Source organism: Schistocerca piceifrons, chromosome 3, assembly GCF_021461385.2.
Source record: "Schistocerca piceifrons isolate TAMUIC-IGC-003096 chromosome 3, iqSchPice1.1, whole genome shotgun sequence".
Classification (NCBI taxonomy): Eukaryota; Metazoa; Arthropoda; class Insecta; order Orthoptera; family Acrididae; genus Schistocerca; species Schistocerca piceifrons.
The window spans coordinates 925,467,204-925,491,415 of record NC_060140.1 but is presented as its reverse complement, the minus strand read 5'-3'; the positions used below and the strand labels follow the sequence as shown (position 1 = coordinate 925,491,415).

The 24,212-nt window shown below is 44.8% G+C and overlaps 1 protein-coding gene and 1 non-coding gene across 2 annotated transcripts in view; both read left to right on the top strand.

Moving 5' to 3' along the window:
* Positions 1–24,212, top strand: part of LOC124789887 (TBC1 domain family member 12-like) — a 340,057-nt gene that overhangs the window by 198,063 nt on the left and 117,782 nt on the right. The gene's annotated exons all lie outside the window — the stretch shown is intronic.
* Trnat-ugu lies at positions 13,633–13,707 on the top strand. The gene has a single exon. It is a non-coding gene; the product is annotated as a tRNA-Thr (tRNA).

Sequence of the window (24,212 nt, the reverse complement as noted above, 5' to 3'; positions counted from 1 at the left end):
TTGGTATTGGATTATTGGGGACTTTCAGTGGGTGTCATAATTGTCCATGGAGCACTCGACAACCATTTTTGCTCAAGAGCCGAAACCAGAAAAGCTAGTAAGCGAATTCGATATTGTCACTCAAATCAAACGCATTCCATTAGGTTCAACTCGGGACTCTTGACAGGCCAGTCCTTTTCAGGAGTGTTGTTGTCCATAAACTATTGTCTCGCAGGTGCTACTTTATGACATAGTACATTGTCACGCTGATAGAAACAATCGTCGTTTCTGAACAATTTCTCTACTGTACTGTACTGTACTGTATTGCTGTTCTTCCGCATTTAGCTTTTTCTTAAGCCAAATAAGGGGACCACACCCCGATGACGAGGAAACACTCCCATACTGTTTATTTCAGTGATGGCAAGTAACGTTCTCTAAGCATTCACCAAATGTTGACTGGAATACTCTCTTTCAAATTTTGAAGGTGGCAGGGTAAAACACAGGGAGCGAAAGGCTATTTACAATTTGTGCAGAAACCAGAATGCAGTTATAAGAGTCGAGGGGCATGAAAGGGAAGCAGTGATTGAGAAGGGAGTGAGACACGGTTGTAGCCTATCCCCGATGTTATTTAATCTGTATATTGAGCAATCAGTAAAGGAAACAAAAGAAAAATTCGGAGTAGAAATGAAAATCCAGGGAGAAGAAATGAAAACATTAAGGTTTGCCGATGACATTGTGATTCTGTCAGAGGCAGGAAAGGACCTGGAAGAGTAGTTGAACGGAATGGACAGTGTCTTCAGTGGAGGATATAAGATGAACATCAACAAAAGCAAAACGAGGATAATAGAATGTAGTCGAATTAAGCCGGATGATGCTCAGGGAATTAGATTAGGAAATGAGACACTTAAAGTAGTAGATGAGTTTTGCTATTTGGGGAGCAAAATAACTGATGATGGTCGAAATAGAGAGGATATAAAATGTAGACTGGCAATGGCAAGGAAAGCGTTTCTGAAGAAGAGAAATTTGTCAACATCGAGTATAGATTTAGTGTCAGGAAGTAGTTTCTGAAAGTATTTGTATGGAGTGTAGCCATGTATGGAAGTGAAACGTGGACGATGAATAGTTTGGACAAGAATAGAATAGAAGCTTTCGATATGTGGTGCTACAGAAGAATGCTGAAGATTAGATGGGTAGATCACGTAACTAATGAGGAGGTTTTGAATAGAACTGGGGAGAAGAGGCATTTGTGGCACAACTAGACTAGAAAAAGGTAGGACATGTTCAGAGGTACCAAGAGATCACCAATTTAGTACTGGAGCGAAGCGTGGAGGGTAAAAATCGTAGAGGGAGACCAAGAGATGATTACACTAAGCAGATTCAGAAGGATGTAGGGTCCAGTAGTTACTTGGAGATGAAGAGGCTTGCACAGGATAGAGTAGCATGGAGAGCTGCATCAAACCAGCCGCCCGCATCTCGTGGTCGTGCGGTAGCGTTCTCGCTTCCGATGCCCGGGTTCCCGGGTTCGATTCCCGGCGGGGTCAGGGATTTTCTCTGCCTCGTGATGACTGGGTGTTGTGTGCTGTCCTTAGGTTAGTTAGGTTTAAGTAGTTCTAGGTTCTAGGGGACTGATGACCATAGATGTTAAGTCCCATAGTGCTCAGAGCTATCAAGCCAGTCTCTGGACTGAAGACCACAACAACATGACGAGATGCTTGACCATTGTACCCCATACATTGTAACGCGTTTCACACAGTCATTTTTCTAGCTGAGCTGCTGGTATCACTTTGGACGAGTGATTCCCTGTGCAGATATTGCGCGATTTTTTACAACCAACCTCCGCAATGTTCAACGGTCACTTCGCTGAGAACATGAGGTCTGTCTGGTCTTTGTTTGCCTGTGGTTGTTCGTTCGCGTTTCACTACCACTTCACCAACAGTCGATTTGAGCACCTTTAGAAATGTTGAAATCTCTCTGATGATGGGCTTGCTACTCAGGTGAGGTGCAATGACTGGTCCTCTTTCGATGTCGCTGAGCTCTCCTGACATGACCATTGTGCTGTTACTGCTTGTGTACTGACAACACAATAGCCCCGCTACCTTTTGTACTGGCAAGTCCTCTCATGCGATCTAGTGATCAATACTGCGTGGCCAGATATTATTGATTAGATAGTGCACCAACCAGGCATATCGCATGCCTGTATTAAATTTATTTTCCCGCGGTTGTAATTAAAAATAAAAGATGATATTTTTATAAGAAATTATGATTCGCTATGTGATGACTAACATTTCTATTTTATAATAATTATAGAATCTAAAAACAAAAGCAAGAAAACTGTCCTAAGAGGGAGAATCGAACTAACAAGTTCACGATTATTAGAATATTACGCTACAGATTCGGCTACTGGTGACGTTATTGGAATTTGTGAGTCGCTTGGTATTTAATTGCGCTCAGAAATATTCGAACCTTTGATGCCGATTTTCGAGATTTTTATTTATTTTTTAATTACGTCCTGCTGCTCCGGGAAATTTTTGTCCGGACACCGATTTTCAGAATGAGGAAGTATGAAAAAAAATCGAAGGTACTCCTATTAGCAAAGCGGTAAAGGCGGCGCATAGGGAGCCACACGGTTGTGAAGCAAGTATTATACGTCAGACCGAAGCAGTGGTGTTGCTAAACATAGCGCACATTGCGAGACACCCACAACAACGCGTGCCAATGTTGCTGTCTCGTGACGAAGTGGCAGAGGACTCGGGAGGATTTTTGCGCAACCTGCACGATGACGATGACTATGAAGTCTGTGGGAATGAGTGTTGATTCTGATGCCGATACGTGGCACCTTCGCTTCTGTAAAATGAGTTACAAGTGCATTTGGGATTATTAGTTCCATGCGAATCAGTTGGCAGGTAACTTAGGATTATTGTTCTTTTTACAAAAGTGAGAGGTTGCTGTTTCCCAAAAATTGTCTCTACAAACGCAGAGTTCAGCACTTGCAAATGGATAGGTCAAATAATTATGACTTCCCGGCCGGGTTGGGGATTATCTCTGCCCGGTGACTGGGTGTTTGTGTTGTCCTCCTCCACCTCCTCCTAATCATCATCATTCGTGACAGTGACTAGGTTGGACTGTGTAAAATTTGGGACTTTGTGCGGACACTGATGACGTCTCAGTTGAGCGCCCCACAAACTCATCATCATCATCATCATCATCATCATCGGCATCATCAATTACGATCAGGTCTCATGTTAGAAAAGCGTTCGCCTTCGATTTTCGTCAGACTTTTATGACTTGAGCTTCAGTGCCCAACATGAATTTCCTAAAGCAGTACTGCGCAATTCTCAAACAGACTCGAAAAAATCGCTTTCGGAGATTATAAGATTTCAAGCGCTGATAAGCATAAGATGTATCGATTAATTTCGTCGTATTTCCATTGGCTGAGCGGTAGCATTTTAGTCTCTGGTTTTACTCCCGCCAGGGGTAGAGTTTTAAAATTTTCATTTGAATTATTTTTTATCAACTTGAAATGTTAATTGACAAACACAGACCTCAATCACAAATTTTATCCAGAACAACATTTTTGTTTTTAATTGCACTATTACACTACTGGCCATTATAATTGCTACATCCAGAAGAAATGCAGATGATAAACGGGTATTCATTGGACAAATATATTGTACTAGAACTGACATGTGATTACATTTTCACGCAATTTGGGTGCATAGATCCTGAGAAAACAGTACTCAGAACAACCACCTCTGGCCGTAATAACAGCCTTGATACGCCTGGGCATTGAGTCAAACAGCGCTTGGCTGGCGTGTACAGGTACAGCTGCCCATGCAGCTTCAACACGATACAACAATTCATCAAGAGTAGTGACTGCCATATTGTGACGAGCCAGTTGCTCCGCCACCATTGACCAGACGTTTTCAGATGGTGAGAGATCTGGAGAATGTGCTGGCCAGGGCAGCAGTCGAACATTTTCTGTATCCAGAAAGGCCCCTACAGGACCGGCAACATGCGGTCGTGCATTATCCTGCTGACATGTATGGTTTCGCAGTGATCGAATGAAGGGTAGAGCCACGGGTCGTAACACATCTGAAATGTAACGTCCAGTGTTCAAAGTGCCGTCAATACGAACAGGAGGTGACCCAGACGTGTAACCAATGGCACCCCATACCATCACGCCGGGTGATATATCAGTATGGCGATGGCGATGTGCGTTCACCGCAATGTCGCCAAACACGGATGCGACCATCATGATGCTGTAAACAGAACCTGTATTCATCCAGAAAAATGACGTTTTGCCTTTCGTGCACCCAGGTTCGTCGTTGAGTACACCACCGCAGGCGCTCCTGTCTATGATGCAGCGTGAAGGGTAACCGCAGCCATGGTCTCCGAACTGATAGTCCATGCTGCTGCAAACGGCGTCGAACTGTTCGTGCAGATGGTTGTTGTCGCGCAAACGACCCCATCTGTTGACTCAGGGATCGAGACGTGCGTGGCTACACGATCCGTTACAGCCTTGCGGATAAGATGCCTGTCATCTCGACTGCTAGTGATACGAGGGCGTTGGGATCCAGCACGGCGTTCCGTATTACCCTCCTGAACGCACCGATTCCATATTGTGCTAACAGTCATTGGATTTCAACCAACGCGAGCAGCAATATCGCGATACGAAAACCGCAATCGCGATAGGCTACAAATCGACCTTTATCAAAGTCGGAAACGTGATTGTACGCATTTCTCCTCCTTACACGAGGCATGACAACGACGTTTCACCAGGCAACGCCGGTCAACTGCTGTTTGTGTATGAGAAATCGGTTGGACACTTTCCTTATGTCATCACGTTGTAGGTGTCGCCAGCGGCGCCAGCCTTGTGTGAATGCTCTGAAAAGCTAATCAGTTGCATATCACAGCATCTTCTTCCTGTCGGTTAAATTTCGCGTCTGTAGCACGTGATCTTCGTGGTGTAGCAATTTTAATGGCCAGTAGTGTACTAATCTCAGGAAAGAGCGAGTATTCGTAATAAGTGAAACATTTTTAGTAATATTATATTTGTGTTTTTAATATCGTGTTTTTATTTGCGTAATCTCGTGACATAAAAAAGCATTTTAGTTTGTTATGGGATGTTTTCATAAGATTAGGTGTTAGAAAATGAAAATGTGTTATCTTGATTAAAAATTACGATTAGATCAATCTTTGTTAATTAACATCTCACTTCATATATCAAAAGTCAGAGTGATCCCACGCTCAGGGAATGAGTGTAGGGAAGCAGACGCAGGAATGCTGCATGGGTCCTAGTGGACGTGGGTCGCCGTTGCCTTTCTCTGACGTATCGTGAACTGTCAAATGTGTATTTGTGCCGTCTGGATAACTGTGATAAGTGCTTGCACACCGTCGTATTGGGTTTGCGTTGTTATGGATGAAGGGAAAGGGGAGAGTGAAATCCGATGCCTGTACGTAATCTACTCCTAATGAATGGCACCTTTGGGCTCGCCGATCTTAACGTCCCCATACGACGGACGGATCACTATCAAGAGTCACTTGTCCTCACTTCATGAGACACTGTGGACAGGTTTCGAAATTAGTCCATGACTCTGGCGCAAAGACTGGTGATCAGGAACTTTTACGCCACCACCTCTTCTCCCTATGCCGCCCATTACCGGTAGTGAAAATTCGAACCTAAAAGGATTCGAACCTAAAAGCAATAAGATGTCCCTTAACAAATGTACAGGAACTATGGACTTGTTTTAAAAGAAAGCAATATAATCTTTGTCGCAACTTTTGTAAACATGTGCTGTGTAATCATATTCTTAAAGTGATCCAATATTGTTGTCAGCTGTTTCGGCAGTCAGAAACCAAAGTCATGGGGGGGGTGCCAGTCATCTATTTTGAAACCTGCAGGCACAGGGCACTTACTCATTTAACCCCATCCTGACATGAAACTTCCTGGCAGATTGAAACGGGGCTCGAATGCAGAATTTTTCTTTCACGGGCACTATTCTTGCCCACTGAGCTATCGAGGCACACCTCACGACTGGGCATCGCTTCATTTCCACCAGTACCTCTCTCCTGTATTCCTACCAAGAGGGAAGTACTCCTGTCTATCACGCAGGACTTGTACTGGTGCAAGAAAGGATGTTGCGGAGATGTGGCTGAGCATTATTTCCAGAATGGATCTTGTACTATGTACCGAAGTGTGCTGCGTTTTGAAACTTCCTGGCAAATTAAAACTGTAGGAGAGAGATACTGAAGTAAGGAGTGAGGGCGGGTCATATGTATATCCTGAATAGTACATTTAATTTGAATCTTATCGCATCTATAAGACGCAAACAACTTGCGACAGATTGCAACGGCATAACGATGAAAGCGTGTTCGCGCTGCCCATGATGTGTCTTTAATTAAGTGCCACACGAAATTAATAAGCAGTGATTACAAGGATTCTCTGCAGTAAAAAACGATGTCCACTGAGAGTTTATTAACCTTAAACGACTGAACACGCACCCTTAAGCATAGCCTTCTCATTCAAATCGACACAACTGACAAATCAAAGTCTGAAAACTTCCTGGCAGATTAAAACTGTGTGCCCGACCGAGACTCGAACTCGGGACCTTTGCCTTTCGCGGGCAAGTGCTCTACCATCTGAGCTACCGAAGCACGACTCACGCCCGGTACTCACAGCTTTATTTCTGCCAGTATCTCGTCTCCTACCTTCCAAACTTTACAGAAGCTCTTCTGCGAACCTTGCAGAACTAGCACTCCTGAAAGAAAGGATACTGCGGAGACATGGGTTAGCCACAGCCTGGGGGATGTTTCCAGAATGAGATTTTCACTCTGCAGCGGAGTGTGCGCTGATATGAAACTTCCTGGCAGATTAAAACTGTGTGCCCGACCGAGACTCGAACTCGGGACCTTTGCCTTTCGCGGGCAAGTGCTCTACCATCTGAGCTACCGAAGCACGACTCACGCCCGGTACTCACAGCTTTATTTCTGCCAGTATCTCGTCTCCTACCTTCCAAACTTTACAGAAGCTCTTCTGCGAACCTTGCAGAACTAGCACTCCTGAAAGAAAGGATACTGCGGAGACATGGGTTAGCCACAGCCTGGGGGATGTTTCCAGAATGAGATTTTCACTCTGCAGCGGAGTGTGCGCTGATATGAAACTTCCTGGCAGGGTAAAACTGTGTGCCCGACCGAGACTCGAACTCGGGACCTTTGCCTTTCGCGGGCAAATGCTCTACCATCTGAGCTACCGAAGCACGACTCACGCCCGGTACTCACAGCTTTACTTCTGCAAGTATCAAAGTCTGTTTATTTCAGAGAAGCAACAGTTCGTGTTGGTTCAGTACGAATCTGATTATAAGTATAATAAGATCTACTATAAACTAATACGTACATTAATAATGAGTATTCACACGAATCACTTTTAAGCTGACATCTGGTCCCGTAAAGTGCAAGAGAGTCTCCAGCTCACATCTTCCAACTAACGTTCTCGTACCAAATAATATTCCCTCGATGTAACTGCCGAAATAATTCCCCACCTTCTACATCTACATCCATAATCCGCAAGCTACCTGACGGTGTGTGGCGGAGGGTACTTTGAGTACCTCTATCGGTCCTCCCTTCTATTCCAGTCTCGTATTGCTCGTGGAAAGAAAGATTGCCGATATGCCTCTGTGTGGGCTCTAATCTGTCTGATTTTATCGTCATGGTCTCTTCGCGAGATATTCGTAGGATGGAGCAATACACTGCTTGACTCCTCGGTGAAGGTACGTTCTCGAAAATTCAACGAAAGCCCGTACCGAGCTACTGAGCGTCTCACTCTTAATTGTCACACGCGTATTTCCGACGACTCAATGCCCAAATCTTAACGCAGCTCATCTTGTAACTCAGAGTGCCCTCGTCAAGACAATGCCCCAGCCGCCAGCAAAGACGTGTAGCAAGAAAAAATATTAGAAACCAACATCCACCGGCTAGTGCATGCTAAGCAAAAGAGTACAGTGTCAAGGAACATTGTGCTCTTGCAATCGCTCAGTAAGTAAGAGCATTGCCCGTGAAAGGCAAAGGTTCGGAGTTCATGTTTCGGTCCGGCATACAGTTTAAATCTCCCAGGGAGTTCAAAACGGCACGCACTTCACTGCAGAGCGAAAAATCCAGCCCCATAGTGCAAGTCTGACATACAGTGAGGTGAGAGAAATCATGGGATACCTCCTAATGACTTGTCGGACCTCCTTTTTCGCGGCGTAGTGGAGCAGTTCGGCGTGCCACGGGCTGAAACAAGTCGTTGGAAGTCTCGTGCAGAAATATTGAGCCGTACTGCCGTTATAGCCGTCCATAACTGCGAAAGTGTTGCCGGTGCAAGGCGTTGTGCACGAAATGACCTCTCGATTGTGCCCCCTAAATGTTCGAAGGGACTGATGTGCGATCTGGGTGGCCAAATCGTTCGCTCGAATAGTCCGGAACTTTCCTCAAAGCAGCCGCGAACAGTTGTGGCCCGTTGACATGACACCGTTGTTTGAAAACATGAAGTCCACGAATGACTGAAAAAGATCTCCAAGTACCCGAACATAATCATTTGCAGTCAATGATCGGTTTATCTACGCCATTATGGAGCCCGCAAGAACTTCGACAATGCCTTGCTGACAACTTGGGTTCGTCCGCCCCCGGTAGCTGCGTGGTGGCGGCACGGTAGCTCAGCGTGTTCGGTCAGAGGGTTAGCTGCCCTCTGTAATGAAAAAAAAAAAAAAAAACCTGAGTGAATGGATCAGTAACGAACTTCAATGGGCGTCAGGTGACGTCCGCCACGAACAATTGAAACGAACAATAACGAACAAAATGAGATTACAAAAAAGTGGTCAGCGCGACAGAATGTCAATCCAAAGGGCCCGGCTTCGATTTCCGGCTGGGTCGGAGATTTTCTCCGCTCAGGGACTGGGTGTTGTGTTGTTCTAATCATCATTATTTCATCCCCATCGACGCGCAAGTCTCCGAAGTGGCGTCAGATCGAAAGACTTGCACCAGGCGAACGGTCTACCCGACGGGAGGCCCTCGTCACACGACGTTATTACTATTATTATAACTTGGGTCCATGGTTTCGTGGGGTCTGCGCCACACTCGAACCCTACCATCAGCTCTTACCAGCTGAAATCCGGACACGTCCGACTAGGTCACGGTTTTCCAGTCGTCTATTGTCCAAGCGATATGATCACGAGCCCAGCAGAGGCGCTGCAGGCGATGTCGTTTGTTAGCAGCGGAATCACGTCGGTCGTCTACTGCCATAGCCCATCAACGCCAAATTTCGCCGCACTGTTCTAGCGGATCCGTTCGTCGTACACCCCACATTGATTTCTGCGTTTATTTCATGCAACGTTGCTTGTCTGTTAACACTGACAACTCCAGGCAAACGCCGCTGCCCTCGGTCGTTAAGTGAAGCCCGTCGGCCACTGTGTTGTCGGTGGTGAGAGGTAATGCCTGAACTTTGGTATTCTCGGCGCACTCGTGACACTGTGAAGCTCAGAATATTGAATTCCTGAACAATTTCCGAAACGGAATGTCTCAGGCGTTTAGCTCCTACTACCATTCCTCGTTCGAACTCGTGTTACAGGGCTATTACAGATGATTGAAGCGATTTCATAAATTCACTGTAGCTCCATTCATTGACATATGGTCACGACACACTACAGATACGTAGAAAAACTCATAAGTTTTGTTCGGCTGAAGCCGCACTTCAGGTTTCTGCCGCCACAGCGCTCGAGGGCGCAGTGAGACAAAATGGCGACAGGAGCCGAGAAAGCGTTTGTCGTGCTTGAAATGCAGTCACATCAGTCAGTCATAACAGTGCAACGACACTTCAGGACGAAGTTCAACGAAGACCCACCAACTGCTAACTCCATTCGGCGATGGTATGCACAGTTTAAAGCTTCTGGATGCCTCTGTAATGGGAAATAAACGGGTCGGCCTGCAGTGAGCGAAGAAACGGTTGAACGCGTGCGGGCAAGTTTCACGCGTAGCCCGCGGAAGTCGACGAATAAAGCAAGCAGGGAGCTAAACGTACCACAGGCGACGGTTTGGAAAATCTTACGGAAAAGGCTAAAGCAGCCCTGACACCCGATGACAAAGTCAAACGCTTTGAATTTTCGGCGCGGTTGCAACAGCTCATGGAAGAGGATGCGTTCAGTGCGAAACTTGTTTTCAGTGATGAAGCAACATTTTTTCTTAATGGTGAAGTGAACAGACACAATGTGCGAATCTGGGCGGTAGAGAATCCTCACGCATTCGTGCAGCAAATTCGCAATTCACCAAAAGTTAACGCGTTTTGTGCAATCTCCCGGTTTAAAGTTTACGGCCCCTTTTTCTTCTGCGAAAAAAACGTTACAGGACACGTTTATCTGGACATGCTGGAAAATTGGGTCACGCCACAACTGGAGACCGACAGCGCCGACTTCATCTTTCAACAGGATGGTGCTCCACCGCACTTCCATCATGATGTTCGGCATTTCTTAGACAGGAGATTGGAAAACCGATGGATCGGTCGTGGTGGAGATCATGATCAGCAATTCATGTCATGGCCTCCACGCTCTCCCGACTTAACGCCATGCGATTTCTTTCTGTGGGGTTATGTGAAAGATTCAGTGTTTAAACCTCCTCTACCAAGAAACGTGCCAGAACTGCGAGCTCGCATCAACGATGGTTTCGAACTCATTGATGGGGACATGCTGCGCCGAGTGTGGGAGGAACTTGATTATCGGCTTGATGTCTCCCGAATCACTAAAGGGGCACATATCGAACATTTGTGGATACCTAAAAAAACTTTTTGAGTTTTTGTATGTGTGTGCAAAGCATTGTGAAAATATCTCAAATAATAAAGTTATTGTAGAGCTGTGAAATCGCTTCAATCAACCTGTAGTTCCCGTCGTGCGGTCATAATCACGTCGGAAACCTTTTCACTTGAACCACATGAGTGCAAATGGCAGTTCTGCCAGTGCACTGCCCTTTTACACATTCTGTACGCGATACTACTGCCATCTGTGCATGTGCGTATCGCTATACCATGACATTGTCACCTCAGTTTATGCTAATGTAAATGTAATTTTTTCTCCAAACTTTTCGTAGCATTACACTGTGCACACTCCTGGAACACACTCTGCAGAAAGTTTCTGCTAGAGTGAGGTATTATCTCCGTTCGTTGGGAGACACTACTCGGTGTGTATCGCCAGAAGTCTCTTCCCTCTTGGAGAGCAGACACGTTGCCGTGCGTGTAATCTGCATGACGAAACCCTGTGGATTTTTGCGTTTCTGCAGCGTTTGGCGGCTTGCTTACGCCGGCGGAAAATCGGCCCGCCGGGGACAGTGAACTTTGCCCCCGGCAATATCTGGTACTTCGGCGGGGGCCGTCGCCATAGCGCTGTACGTTCACAACGGACGCAGACAAGCACTTTTGTCGAAGCAGTCGGAGCACTCTTATCAATACGTAGTGACTAAGTCAGCAGGAAATCTATTCTGAAACACAGCAACGCATTGGGGATGAGCCTACAAAAAAATGGCTCTGAGCACTAAGGGACTAAACATCTGATGTCATTAGTCCCCTCGAACTTAGAACTACTTAAACCTAACTAAGGACTCACGCACATCCAAGCTCGAGGTAGGAGTCGAACCTGCGACCGTAGCGGTCGCGCGGTTCCAGAATGAAGCGCCTAGAACCGCGCGGCCACACCGGCCGGCGGATGAGCCTACAAACACGAGGGTTGGAACTTAAATAGTGGCAACTACTTATTCACAACCGATACAAAAGAGTTACATTTTTGCACCTGTGACTGTCCTTCAAAGCAGTCACCAGCTATGTGTAGAACCCGTTGCCAGCGATGTGGAAGGGCAAGAATACCGTTAGCAGAGCCTTTTCTGTTGATGGTGCGAATGGAGCGGTTTACTGCCTGTCGAGTCTCTGCAACAGTTCTGAAGCGAATGCCACGAAGTGGTTCCTTCATCTTCGGAATCAAATCAAAGTCACAAGGACTAGAGTCTGGGGAATATGGTGGATGGTACAGTACTTCCCAGTCCCATCGACCGAACAGAGCAGCCGCAGCTTGCGCTGTACGCGCCCGCGCATTGTCCTCAAAATGCTCGGTGGGTTGCGCAGAGAAAGTGTCGCCGCTTCTTTCGCAAAGCTGGTCGCAGGTGATGCTCCAAAAACGAACAGTAATACTGTGCATTGACGGTCTGCCGTGGACAAACGTAATGCGTTAGGATAACACCATCACAGTGGTACACGAGAATCACCAGAACTTTCACCATACTGGGGCTCTGACGCACTTTTGACTTTCGCGGCGACCCATAATGACGCCTTTCGTTGGATTGGCGTTTCAGTTTTGGCTTCGTGGTACTAGCTTCAGAACTGTTCTAGAGATTCTACAGGCAGTAGACCGCTCCATTCGCACCATCAACAGAACAGGGTATGCTAACGATATACTTCGCCTTCCACATCACTGGCAACAGGTTCAACACAACGCTGGTGACTGCTTTGAAGGACAGTAACAGGTGCAAACATGTAACTCTTTTGCATCGGTTGTGAATAAATAGTTGCCACTATTTAAGTTCCAACCCACGTATAATTTGCGCTACATCAACCGATACTGGGGACACACAGATCAAAACCACGACTTTTAGAGGCCTTTTCAATGCCGACAAAGTACCAAAACCTCATCAACCAGATCCTGGACGTACGTATTAATATGATGTACTCTTGTTGTTGTTGTTGTTGTGGTCTTCAGTCCTGAGACTGGTTTGATGCAGCTCTCGATGCTACTCTATCCTGTGCAAGCTTCTTCATCTCCCAGTACTTACTGCAACCTGTATCCTTCTGAATCTGGTTAGTGTATTCATCTCTTGGTCTCCCTCTACGATTTTTACCCTCCACGCTGCCCTCCAATGCTAAATTTGTGATCCCTTGATGCCTCAGAACATGTCCTACCAACCGGTGCCTTCTTCTTGTCAAGTTGTGCCACAAACTCCTCTTCTCCCCAATTCTATTCAATACCTCCTCATTAGTTATGTGATCTACCCGTCTAATCTTCAACATTCTTCTGTAGCACCACATTTCGAAAGGTTCTATTCTCTTCTTGTCCAAACTATTTATCGTCCATGTTTCACTTCCATACATGGCTAAACTCCATACAAAAACTTGCACGAAAGACTTCCTGATACTTAAATCTATATTCCATGTTAACAAATTTCTCTTCTTCTGAAACGCTTTTCTTCGGACATGTCCGAAAGAACAGACACCATTGATGACCTGCAGCCGTCTAGAACGAAACTAGAATTACATATTAATACCTTCAGCTGCTGACGGGCGTTGATATATATCAACGGGGGCAGGTGAAAATGTTTGCCCCGACCGGGACTCGAACCCGGGATCTCCTGCTTACATGGAAGACGCTCTATCCATGTAAGCCACCGAGGGCACAGAGGATAGTGCGACTGCAGGGACCATCTCGCGCACGCCTCCCGCGAGACCCACATCTCACCTTATATGTCCAAACGCTACATTCGTAGTGTCCCTACCCAATACACTCATTACTCGTGGAAGACAGTCTTACCAAGTCCCGTAAGAGTTCGGGAGGCGTGCGCGAGATAATCCGTGCAGTCGCCACCATTCTCTGTGCCGTCGGTGGCTCAGATGGATAGAGCGGCTGCCATGTAAGCAGTAGATCCCGGGTTCGAGTCCCGGTCGGGGCACACATTTTCACCTGTCCCGGTTGATATATATCAACGCCCGTGAACAGCTGAAGGTATTAATATGTAATTCTAATTTTTCTCTATATAGTTTCCACTGCTAATGATGCTACCTGTAGGCTGTGAGTAGTTATTGCACGTTGACTTCGAATATGGCCGGTGGTCACGTTAATGTGACTGGACCGTGTAACAATGGACTAGCTCTCTGCGGTGCAAACACAGACGTCAGTTGATAAAAGACGAAGAGATTTATTGTTTACCATACCAAATAACTGCACCTGTGCCACGAGGAAAGTGTACGAAGGTATCACTTATTTGGGCCAAGAGGCATGCTGTTATGAAGAATGAGAAAGCTGACCAACTGCTGAAGAAAGCAACAAAGAATGAAATACAAGAAAGAGGCATTGTGGCGGATAGTCTAATTACTGTATCCAGAGACACGGGCAAAAGCGAGTGGAACAAGCCATGCGAAACCGAAGATTGCTGAAGAGCACGTGGTAGAAATAAAACCACCCACATTTCCCAAAGACCCAGAGGTACAGTAAAAAAGTGGCATATGAAATTTAATTAAACTGTCATAGGAAACAAGAGGCAATTCGTAAGGGCCGTTGCCAAGTTGGATTTCAACCACGGCTGGTATCGACAACACCTCTTTCCAACTCGCGTTATACCGGCACCATAGTGCTACACTGGCGGGATCCAGGACGTCAGCGACGTATGCTTCCGCTGATCTAGGTGCTGAAGAGAATCACATTGCTACTTACGGAGTTTGTCTACAAGAATCAAGAACATCCCTCGAACACTGCTGGCCATCCAAAATGCAACATCGAGAAGGGCCGGAGACATCACAGCGAAATTGAATTTGGAGATAACACGTTGTACAACGATCACACGATTGTTAGTACAGCCCCATGTGAACTGAGGAAGATGAGAGAATCAGTATTGAGTGGTGCCGCCATTGTTTGCTACAACCGCTGCCTGACGCCTGTCATTGAATCATAGAGGCTCTGGATGTATTGTTGGGGTATAGCAGTCTGTGCTGTTTCCACGTATTGCCAAAGTACATCTATGGGTGATCTTGGGGTGTTGTAACCAGGGTCAGTCGTTCCGCAGTCATCGACCAGACGTTTCCGATAGGCTTGAGATCGGGAGAACAGGGAAGCCAAGGCAGCACTGCAGTCCGATGGGCGACGATGTGGTCTCTAACATTGCGTGCCACGTGTGGTCGCGCGTTATGCTGTTGCGATGTGACCTGGCCGTCGGCAAACTGCGAAGATATGGAAGGACAACAGGCTCCAACACTTAAGAATTCAGAGATGTAACGTTGGCTTGTTAATGTATCGGCAGTGCGTACTGGGGGGGGGGGGGGGGGGAGGGGGGGGGGGAGAGGGGGGTAATGGAATCCTGGAATCCAACACCACCCCAAACCATAATACGGGATGCAGGACCAGTATGGCAATGCATAAGGCAACAGTCCCTCACCGCGGTGTCTCCGACACTAATTAGACAATCTGGACGCCTTACGGACAGTCCCCACTGCTATGAACGACGTCGAATGGTACGCGCGGACACTGTTGCACAACAGACCCAATTTGTTGTGATACGGTTCGTGATGTGGCAGAGCGATCCATCACTGCCATGCGCACAATATGCCCAGTATCACGTGTTCTGGTGCAACGAGGTAGGTGCAAATCGTCCCGTCGGTCTGTCGTTCCCTCCTGCATCCAGCGATTACAAATTCGCATCACAGTTGCTTGGTTCCCTCCGACACGATCACCGATTTCTCTTAAGAATGGTCCGCAATTCCTATAGGCAACTATTCTTCATGGGTCGAACTCCGAAACGTGTTCGAAGAGGCTTCTAAGAGGCATACTGAAGCTGCTTACACAAAATAGCCGCACGGAAGAACAATGTTCAACTACTTCCACATGGTCGTCTGTTACCCCTTTATATAGCGTTTGCAGGTGGCACTACTGGCGCCCGTTATCCGCGCCTGGGCCGGCCGCTGTGGCCGAGCGGTTCTAGACGCTTCAGTCTGGAACCGCGCGACCCCTACGGTCGCAGGTTCCAATCCTGCCTCGGGCATGGGTGTGTGTGATGTCTTTAGGTTAGTTAGGTTTGAGCAGTTCTAAGTTCTAGGGGACTGATGACCTTAGAAGTTAAGTCCCATAGTGCTCAGAGCCATTTTTTTCATTTGTAATTTTCATTCGTGTGTTTGCTAATATTTTTGTTTCATGATACAAGTTTCTGATTATTCTTATAAGGTGTGCTGCTTAGCCATTGTCGTTATTGTTTATAATTTATTTCTATCAATTCGATCGAAAGCTTTTTTTAAAATCTATAAAGTGATGAGTATTACATGATTAAATTCTCTCCTGTTTCCTACGAGACGTTTTACTGTAAAAATGTTGTCACTACGCGAAAGTCCTTTTCTACATGCACTTTCATCTAATTGGAAAAGTGTCTCAGCAAGAACTGTTATCTATACACGAAAGGATATCTAGTAAAGTAGCATGCCGTTCAGTTTGTTCGGAGTGCGTTTCCACTGACATTCGATCACAGTTCTTTCTCTGCAGATTTAATTGGTACACATATTCGGAAGAAAGTCAAATATTTGTTAACAAGACAGAGTGATGTACTGAGATACGATATGTGATGTCATTGTTATAATCTTCATTCGGAAGTCTCAGGTGATGCAGCTCTCTGCACTAGTGTTTCCTCTTCAGCTCCGCCTAACTATTGCAAACTACATCCACGTGAACCTTCTTACTGTTGTCACGTCCTTATCTCCCTCTATAGTTTTTACCCTCCATACTTCCCCACATTACCAAAGAAACTAATACCCTGGTGCTCGAGTATTAGTCCTAATTTACTTATCCCTTCACGTAATTAAGTTGTAGCATAAAGTTCCTTTCCCTACGATTCAATGTAGTATTCGCTCGCGTTGGCTGTATGATCTGTACGTTTTTATTTGTTTTCTTTTAATTGAATTTTATGTTGGTTACAAATTGCAATATCTTCTATACGTTACACCCAAATTAAGTTCATAAAAGTATGGTTTTTTCGGAATGTGCTTCTCATCAAAAAGCGATTCTGGCAGCTAAAGTCGGAGGTCTTTGTTAATCCAGCCTTTCGACTTCTTGTGGCGATATTTCCGTTTAAACTTTCTTCCCCTACGACATATTTCTTTTACTTTAAAAATGCCTTAATGTAAAACAAAATTTTCATAAAAATTTTCGTCTTTATTTCACCCCCTTATGGGTTGTATTTCCAAGACACACTGAAACACGTAATTTTTTTTTTTTATTTCTAACCGAAAATCCAATTGCAAATTTTCTGAGATTTAGTTCTAAAAATTCTTTCTTAATGAAATATTTCCATAAAAACTGTCATCCCCTATTTTATCCTCTCAGGAGTTGAATTTCCAAAGCCACTGAAACAAATACCTACTCACGAAGTCAAAATACCAGTTTTCATAAATGTAGCTTTAAAAATAATGATTCGTTTAAAAAAAAAAAAACTTTAACCCACTGTTTTACCCCTTTAGTGGCTGAATTTCCAAAAATGCAGGAGAACGTATTTTATTATTCCTGACCGAGAAATCAAATACCAATTTTTGTACTTCTAGCTTCAAAACTGCCTCAATAGCGACATATTGTCTAGAAACCTATCAGCCCTTAATTCAAACCCTTAGGGATGGAATTTCGAACAGCCCCTTACTAAATGATACTTACAGAATAAGATCAGTGCCCTCTCCAGATTTCAAGTTCCTATCCATAGCGGTTTGGGCTGGGCGATGATGATTCAGTCAGTAAGGCAGACAGACAGGACCTGGCCTTTTATATAAAGAGATTCGATCTATACATATAATCTTCAGTATTTTTCTGTGGCATCGAAGTTTAAAAACCTTCCATTCTCTTCCTAACGTTTATCGTCCATGTTTCACTTCTGTGTGAGGCTTTATACAGGGTGTTTAAGGAAACTGTTTTCTCTCTGCGACTTCGACTATAATAAATGAACGAAATATTTATTTACATAGGTAAACGTAAGAAATGTTACTCTTTCCCCAAAGTTATCAACATAATTTATTTAGTTATTTTCCAGAGAACAAAAAAGGCTCTGAGCACTATACGACTTGACTTCTGAGGCCATCAGTCGCCTAGAACTTAGAACTAATTAAACATAACTAACCTAAGGACATCACACACATCCATGCCCGAGGCAAGATTCGAACCTGCGACCGTAGCGGTCGCTCGGTTCCAGACTATAGCGCCTAGAACCGCACGGCCACTCCGGCCGCCTCCAGATAACAACGAGTTATTTATTTTTATTTTTTTACTAGATCAATATTTTTATATCATTTAACTGATGTATTTAAACCAACTGTGTACAAATCAAATTTCTTGAAATTTTAGTTATGTAGGTAGAAACTTTTCAAAGTTTCAGGATTGAATATAACATGAGGTACATAAGCGACTATGTTTAAATGGACGTTGTGATGGGGGAATTTTTATTTAAATGATGCGTTCAAATGAGTGCTCATTTACATGCATGCACAACTGCATGCACCTGCAAAACGACAGGCGGATGAGAGGTAAAGTTAGTGGTGTTGGCAGAGCAACAAGAATCCTCGAAGTGCTGTTTGTAGTCGTCTGGGGAATCTTAAATACACCAGCTACAGGCTACAAAAAAAAAAAAAAATAAATAAATAATGTGCTATGTAAAAAAAAATTACAACACGATGCTGTAACAATATGAAAAATAAACTAATAACTCTGCCGAAAGAGTAACTTTTCTGAAGGGTACTTGTCTAAAAAAAAAAAAAAAAAAAAAAAATCCCTGCACTTATTATTGTGTAAGTTAGCAGAAAAAAATACACTTACCGACAAACTTCGTGGCGTCATAGGAGCCGTCTTGAGGGCCAAATTGTGGATAGGAATGAGCCGGCGGCTGTGGCCGAGTGGTTCTAGGCACTTCAAATCCGGAACCACGCTGCTGCTACGGTCGCAGGTTCGAATCCTGCCTCGGGCATGGATGTGTGTGATGTTCTTAGGTTAGTTAGGTTTAAGTAGTTCTAAGTACTAGGGGACTGATGACCTCAGATGTTAAGTCCCATAGTGCTCAGAGCCATTTGAACTTTTTTTTTATAATGTGAATGCGTATTAATAAACGAGTGGAAATGCGCTACACAGTTAACAGGGGAAGACGCCTGCCGCTAGGCCACCCCTTCAGCAGCAATCCGGCCCGCGGAAAAATTCCGGGTAGACAAAAAATGAATGTACTCTCAGAAATGCATGTTTTCAGGCATAATTTATTGGGTGGGTGGAGAGAAAGGGGTGCCATTCATATCGGTGCGTTATCCCTTAAATATTGCCACGAAGACTGTAGTTTTCACTTTATGCGCTAGGAGCGCTGCTGTCGCATCGTGAGGAGGTGGCCCGCAGGCTTAAGTGGTAAACATGTGAATCAGGTCCCCAGGTCATCAAAGGTTACCGATGCCTGCTCCATATAGACAACTAGGCGGCAAACCGCGACTTGCGAGTCACACGCGGCTCGTCGGCCCCGTAAGTGTGACTCTTCAGAAAATACTTATTGCTGTGGCGCACATACAGGGCTAAAGCTCTTGATCATCGCCAGTTTAAATAATTTTTGATTGAAATGGAGAGTGGGTACGGATATCTTCACCTGCATAACAAGACACATTTGTTGTCATGAGGTAAAGTTTTGAAACATTTCACTTCCTTATTGCCATAAATAAAAGCATTTCTCCTTGAGAGAGTTTTCACTGTACAGAACTAACAAATGATCCGTTCGTGGTGGACATTGCGTCTCATCTGAATGAGGTTAATTGTAAACTACAGGGGAAAGGAAACATAATTTTTTCGATGTTAGAAGGAGTTGTTTCATTCGGAAACAAATTGTCTCTCTTTCCTGTAAATTTTGATATTTACATTTGCTGTCTCAGAACAACACTTTTGAATATGAGGGAACCTTTTCTCGACGGTTATGGATAAGATAATTTTGGGTGTTAGGCCGCTTCATTTTAAAACACGAAAGCTACCAAATTTTCTGTATAGGTTTCGGGAATTCAGAAACAGCAAAGCGGCGTTAGGCCATGTTAAAGAAAAACCTCTTAATGCTACTCTAACAGAATTACATTTTTGTCTCTTTAATATTGTCATAAGTAACTCTGAAATGCAATTTCTCGATTTAAAAGACGAAGAATTACGGAGCTCGAAATTTGAACGGATTTGTGTTGACCTAGCAAAGTTGGATAGTACATTCGTTTTATGTCTACTCGGAATTTTTCCGCGGGCCGGATTGAAATCAATCACACGTTGCTGCCAAAGAGGTAACCTAGCGGCGGGCGTGGTCTCCTATTAACTGTGTACAGCTGTTACACTTCGTTTCCAGTCATGCTTTCCTATCCAACATTTGTCTCTCAAGACGGTCTTTACAACGCCTCGAAGTTTGTCGGTAAATACAGGTTATTTCAGATGACGTATTTTTCCCGTAACTTACAAAATAATACATGAAGGGAATATCACAGCACTAGTGGTCTGCTATGAAAAATCTCGAGAAGTGAGACGTGTTAATTTTTAATACCTGGAATAATATTCTTGACTTACATAAGTAGCTGAAAAAATTGCATGTGCCATTCTTTCTTTATTCTGGCCTTCATATTCGTGTAAACACTCAATTTCAAACATGAACCTTATCAACAGTAAACAGAGAACCCGTCTTATTGATGAGAACCAGGAATCGTGCCTAAAATTAAAAACAGCAACATACAGACTAAGAGTTATCCTAAATTTAATAGGAAATACAAGGACATTGGTAACATTAGTGTTTGTCAGTCATTGTCACGATTTAATTTTATTTATTTCTTAGTATTTAATTTTGTCAGTAAATAATGTCTTTATTAAGTATGTTATCGAGTTCAATTCAACGCACTTACAGCTTAACTGAAACTTAAAACTTTATTGCATTTATTATGTTAATTTTTGGGAGCGTTATGGATTTAAAGGAGTGTCGAGTATTGAGAAAGGTATGTTGAAGCGATCTGGTCATGTACAGGGGATGAACGAAAGCCGATAGACGAAATAACTAAACAATACGAGTGTAGATGGGAGCGTAGGAAGGAGCCGAACTCAGTGAATGTGCGTCAGTCAAATTTAGGACGTTATTAGCAAAGGCCAGCTTAGAGTACACTAATTAAGTTAACTATGTACACACGTACACAGCGTAACTTTTAAAAACTTTACTCTAAAAACAAATTTCAATCGTTGTGTTGATGTTAGGCTCTGTCGACTAATGTGTTTGCCGACGCTGGCAGGCGCAGGTCGGATTCCTCGCGATAGACCAGGCAGTTACATACCTTGGGCGTCAGACGGCGCCTGACGTCTCCACGCCTGTCATAACAACACTGTGGGGACCGCTAAGTGGATTGACGGCAGATGTGTTGCCGTTATGACTCATGTGCGCCACCGAATAATGTTCTAGCGGCAGGCGTTGTCACCTGTAACTTCGACACTCTGTGGCGTTCATTTGATAGTGTAAGAGCTCAGTTAAAGGGAAGGGTGATATTACTACCCGCTAATTCTAAATACGAGGTGGAAGGGGGAGTAGATGAGGAATGGCATCACATTCATTCTCATCACTCACAAGTAGACTATATGATCGAAAGTATCCGCTCATTTATTAGTGGACATTAATGTAGGTTATGTCCAACCCTCGCATTTACGACGGTTTGAACTCGGCCCGAGGACACTCTCAATGAGGCGTCTCAATGTCTGTGGGGAATGGTAGCCCAATCTTCCTCAAGAGCCGAAACCATTGCAGGTAGTGATGTTAGACGCTAGGATTGGAGCTAAGTCGACGTTCTGACTCCAAGGGTGTTCCACTGGCTTCAGACTGGGACTCTGGGCAGAACAGTCCAGTCCATTTCAGGAGTGTCATAGTCCACAAAACATTGCCTGATCGATACTGCTTTATGACATAAAGTTTATGCATACAACGATCATCTCCGATCTGTTCCTCTACCATACGCAGTACACAGCTCTGTAAAAGGTGTTGATATCCTTCCCCATTTAGCGTTTTCTTAAGCGCAATAAGAGGACCTCATCCTAGCCAAGAGAAACACTCCAATACAGTAACATCACCACCTGTGTACTTTACTGTCGCCGCTGCACACGATAGCAGGTAATGTTTTCCAGGCATTCCCCACACGCAGATCCTTCCACCGGATTGATACAAGGTACAGCGTGAGCCGTCATTCCAAATCAGTCATTTCCAATCATCCATTGTCGAATGAGGGCAACGGCCTTACCGCAGTGGATACACCGGTTCCCTTCAGCTCTCCGAAGCTGAGGGCTGTCGGGCACGGCCGTCACTTGGATGGGTGACCATCCGGGCCGCCATGCCCTGTTGCTATTTTTCATGGTGCACTCAGCCTCATGGTGCCAATTGAGGAGCTACTTGACCGAATAGTAGCGGCTCCGTTCAAAGAAAACCATCATAACGGCCGGGAGATCGGTGTGCTGACCACACGCCCCTCCTATCCGCATCCTCACTAAGGATGGCACGGCGGTCGGATGGTCCCGATGGGCCACTTGTGGAGTGCTTTTTTTATTGTCCAGTGACGTTGCTCTTTACACCTCCACGAGTGTCGCTTAGCGATGAGTATAGAAGTGTGTGGGTTATGAGGAGATGCTCGACCATTGTACCCCATTGTTTTTAACTCGCTACGCAACGTCACTGTGCTAGCTTGTCTGCCGGTAGCACTGCGGAGCTTAGAGTGATTCCTTCCGCTGATACTGCGCGATTTTTTACAACCATTCGCGTGAGGTCTGTGGCCGGCCGGTGTGGCCGAGCGGTTTTAGGCGCTTGTCTGGAATCGCGCGACCGCTACTGTCGCAGGTTCGAATCCTATCTCGGGCATGGGTGTGTGTGACGTCCTTAGGTTAGTTAGGTTTAAGTAGTTGTAAGTTCTAGGGGACTGATGACCTCAGATGTTAAGTCCCATAGTGCTCAGAGCCATTTGAACAATTTTTTTTTTTTTTCTTGAGGTCCATCTGCTCTTGATTTATCTATGGTTATTCCTTTACATTTCCACTTCACAGTCACATAATCGACAGTCGACTTGGGCAGCTTTAGAAGGGGTGAAATGTCCCTGATGGACTTGCTACTCAGGTGATGTTCAGTGACTAGTCCACGTTCCAAGTCGCTCAGCTCTCCTGATCGGCGAATTTTGCTATTTCGGCTCCTTTACTAACAACAGATTACTCCCCGCCTTCTTTTATCTACCTGGTCTGCCAGTAGTAAATTCCGCATTACATAGCGGCGTTCGGATACTTTTGATCAGCTAGCGTATAAATGTCGTCCGCGTCCAATCGCATTAAAGTAGCCATCGGTTTATATTGAAATAGGTATGGTCCTAGTACAGGTGCAAACTGCATCGCTAAGGATTTACTGTCTCTCTCTGAGTCACTCGTGCTAGAATGTTAATAGACTACTTTGTATGCCTGTTGCTCACGATGAATCAGACATGAGAAGTAGTGTGGTGATGGCGATACTTTTGTGACCCCAAACAAACAGCATCTGTAGCGGTCTTACGCAACACGAACCTGTTGCCGTGTCCAAAATTCAGTTGCACGTATATTTCACTTTGAGCTACTCTGCTCGGAATGGCTAGCTGTCGAGACTCGGTTGGGTACAGCAGCGGTTCTTCATGAGAGCTCGATAACTTGATCTTAATCTATCATTACTGGTTAATCCTCAGTATTGCTATACAGACTCCTTTCCAACTGCCAGTCAGCTAGAGTATTTTCCAGTGGCCATTAATTAATTTAGCTATTTTGTAACCCTGGTCGTACATTTTTGGCACTGTAGGGATTTAATTATGTTCTTGGGATAATATACTGCTGTGGTACGTGTCTCCAATCCATACCTTTGTCACGTCCTCTTCTGCTTCTTTGAGATTTCTGTACGCTCAGGCTTCCAACAAAGCGACGCTTTCCTTCCTTCTGGTTGTAGAAGGATAAGAGTATACTTTCATCCGGTTACAGTAGCCTGATAATCTATATTCTGTAGGATATTCACTTTTGCTGGCACTTCTGTATTCATTCAGACAGTGAGTCACTTTGGCGCGATTATGACCAACGACCATGTGACCAGTAGCCTAGTAAAGGTAAATTAGCGGTGTTCGTTTGAAGTAGAATAAGGCCTCTTTTCCTCTTTAAAACGTAAGAAGAAACTTCAGTCCTATCAATGCCCAGTGGGAAGACTAAGTGCTTACGATAAAATAATCAAATCATTGATAAAGTACCATTTTGCTCCGGAGGCAAATGCCCTGCCTGCACTTTGACGAGCGAAATACACTCAAAAGGTACTGTACTTGACATCGGAAAAGAATTTGACTCTCCACCGTACCAGTGTTTAAAACGAATACACGGTTATATCGGGATATCAAACAAAATTTATGACTGTACTGAGGCTTTCGTTGTACG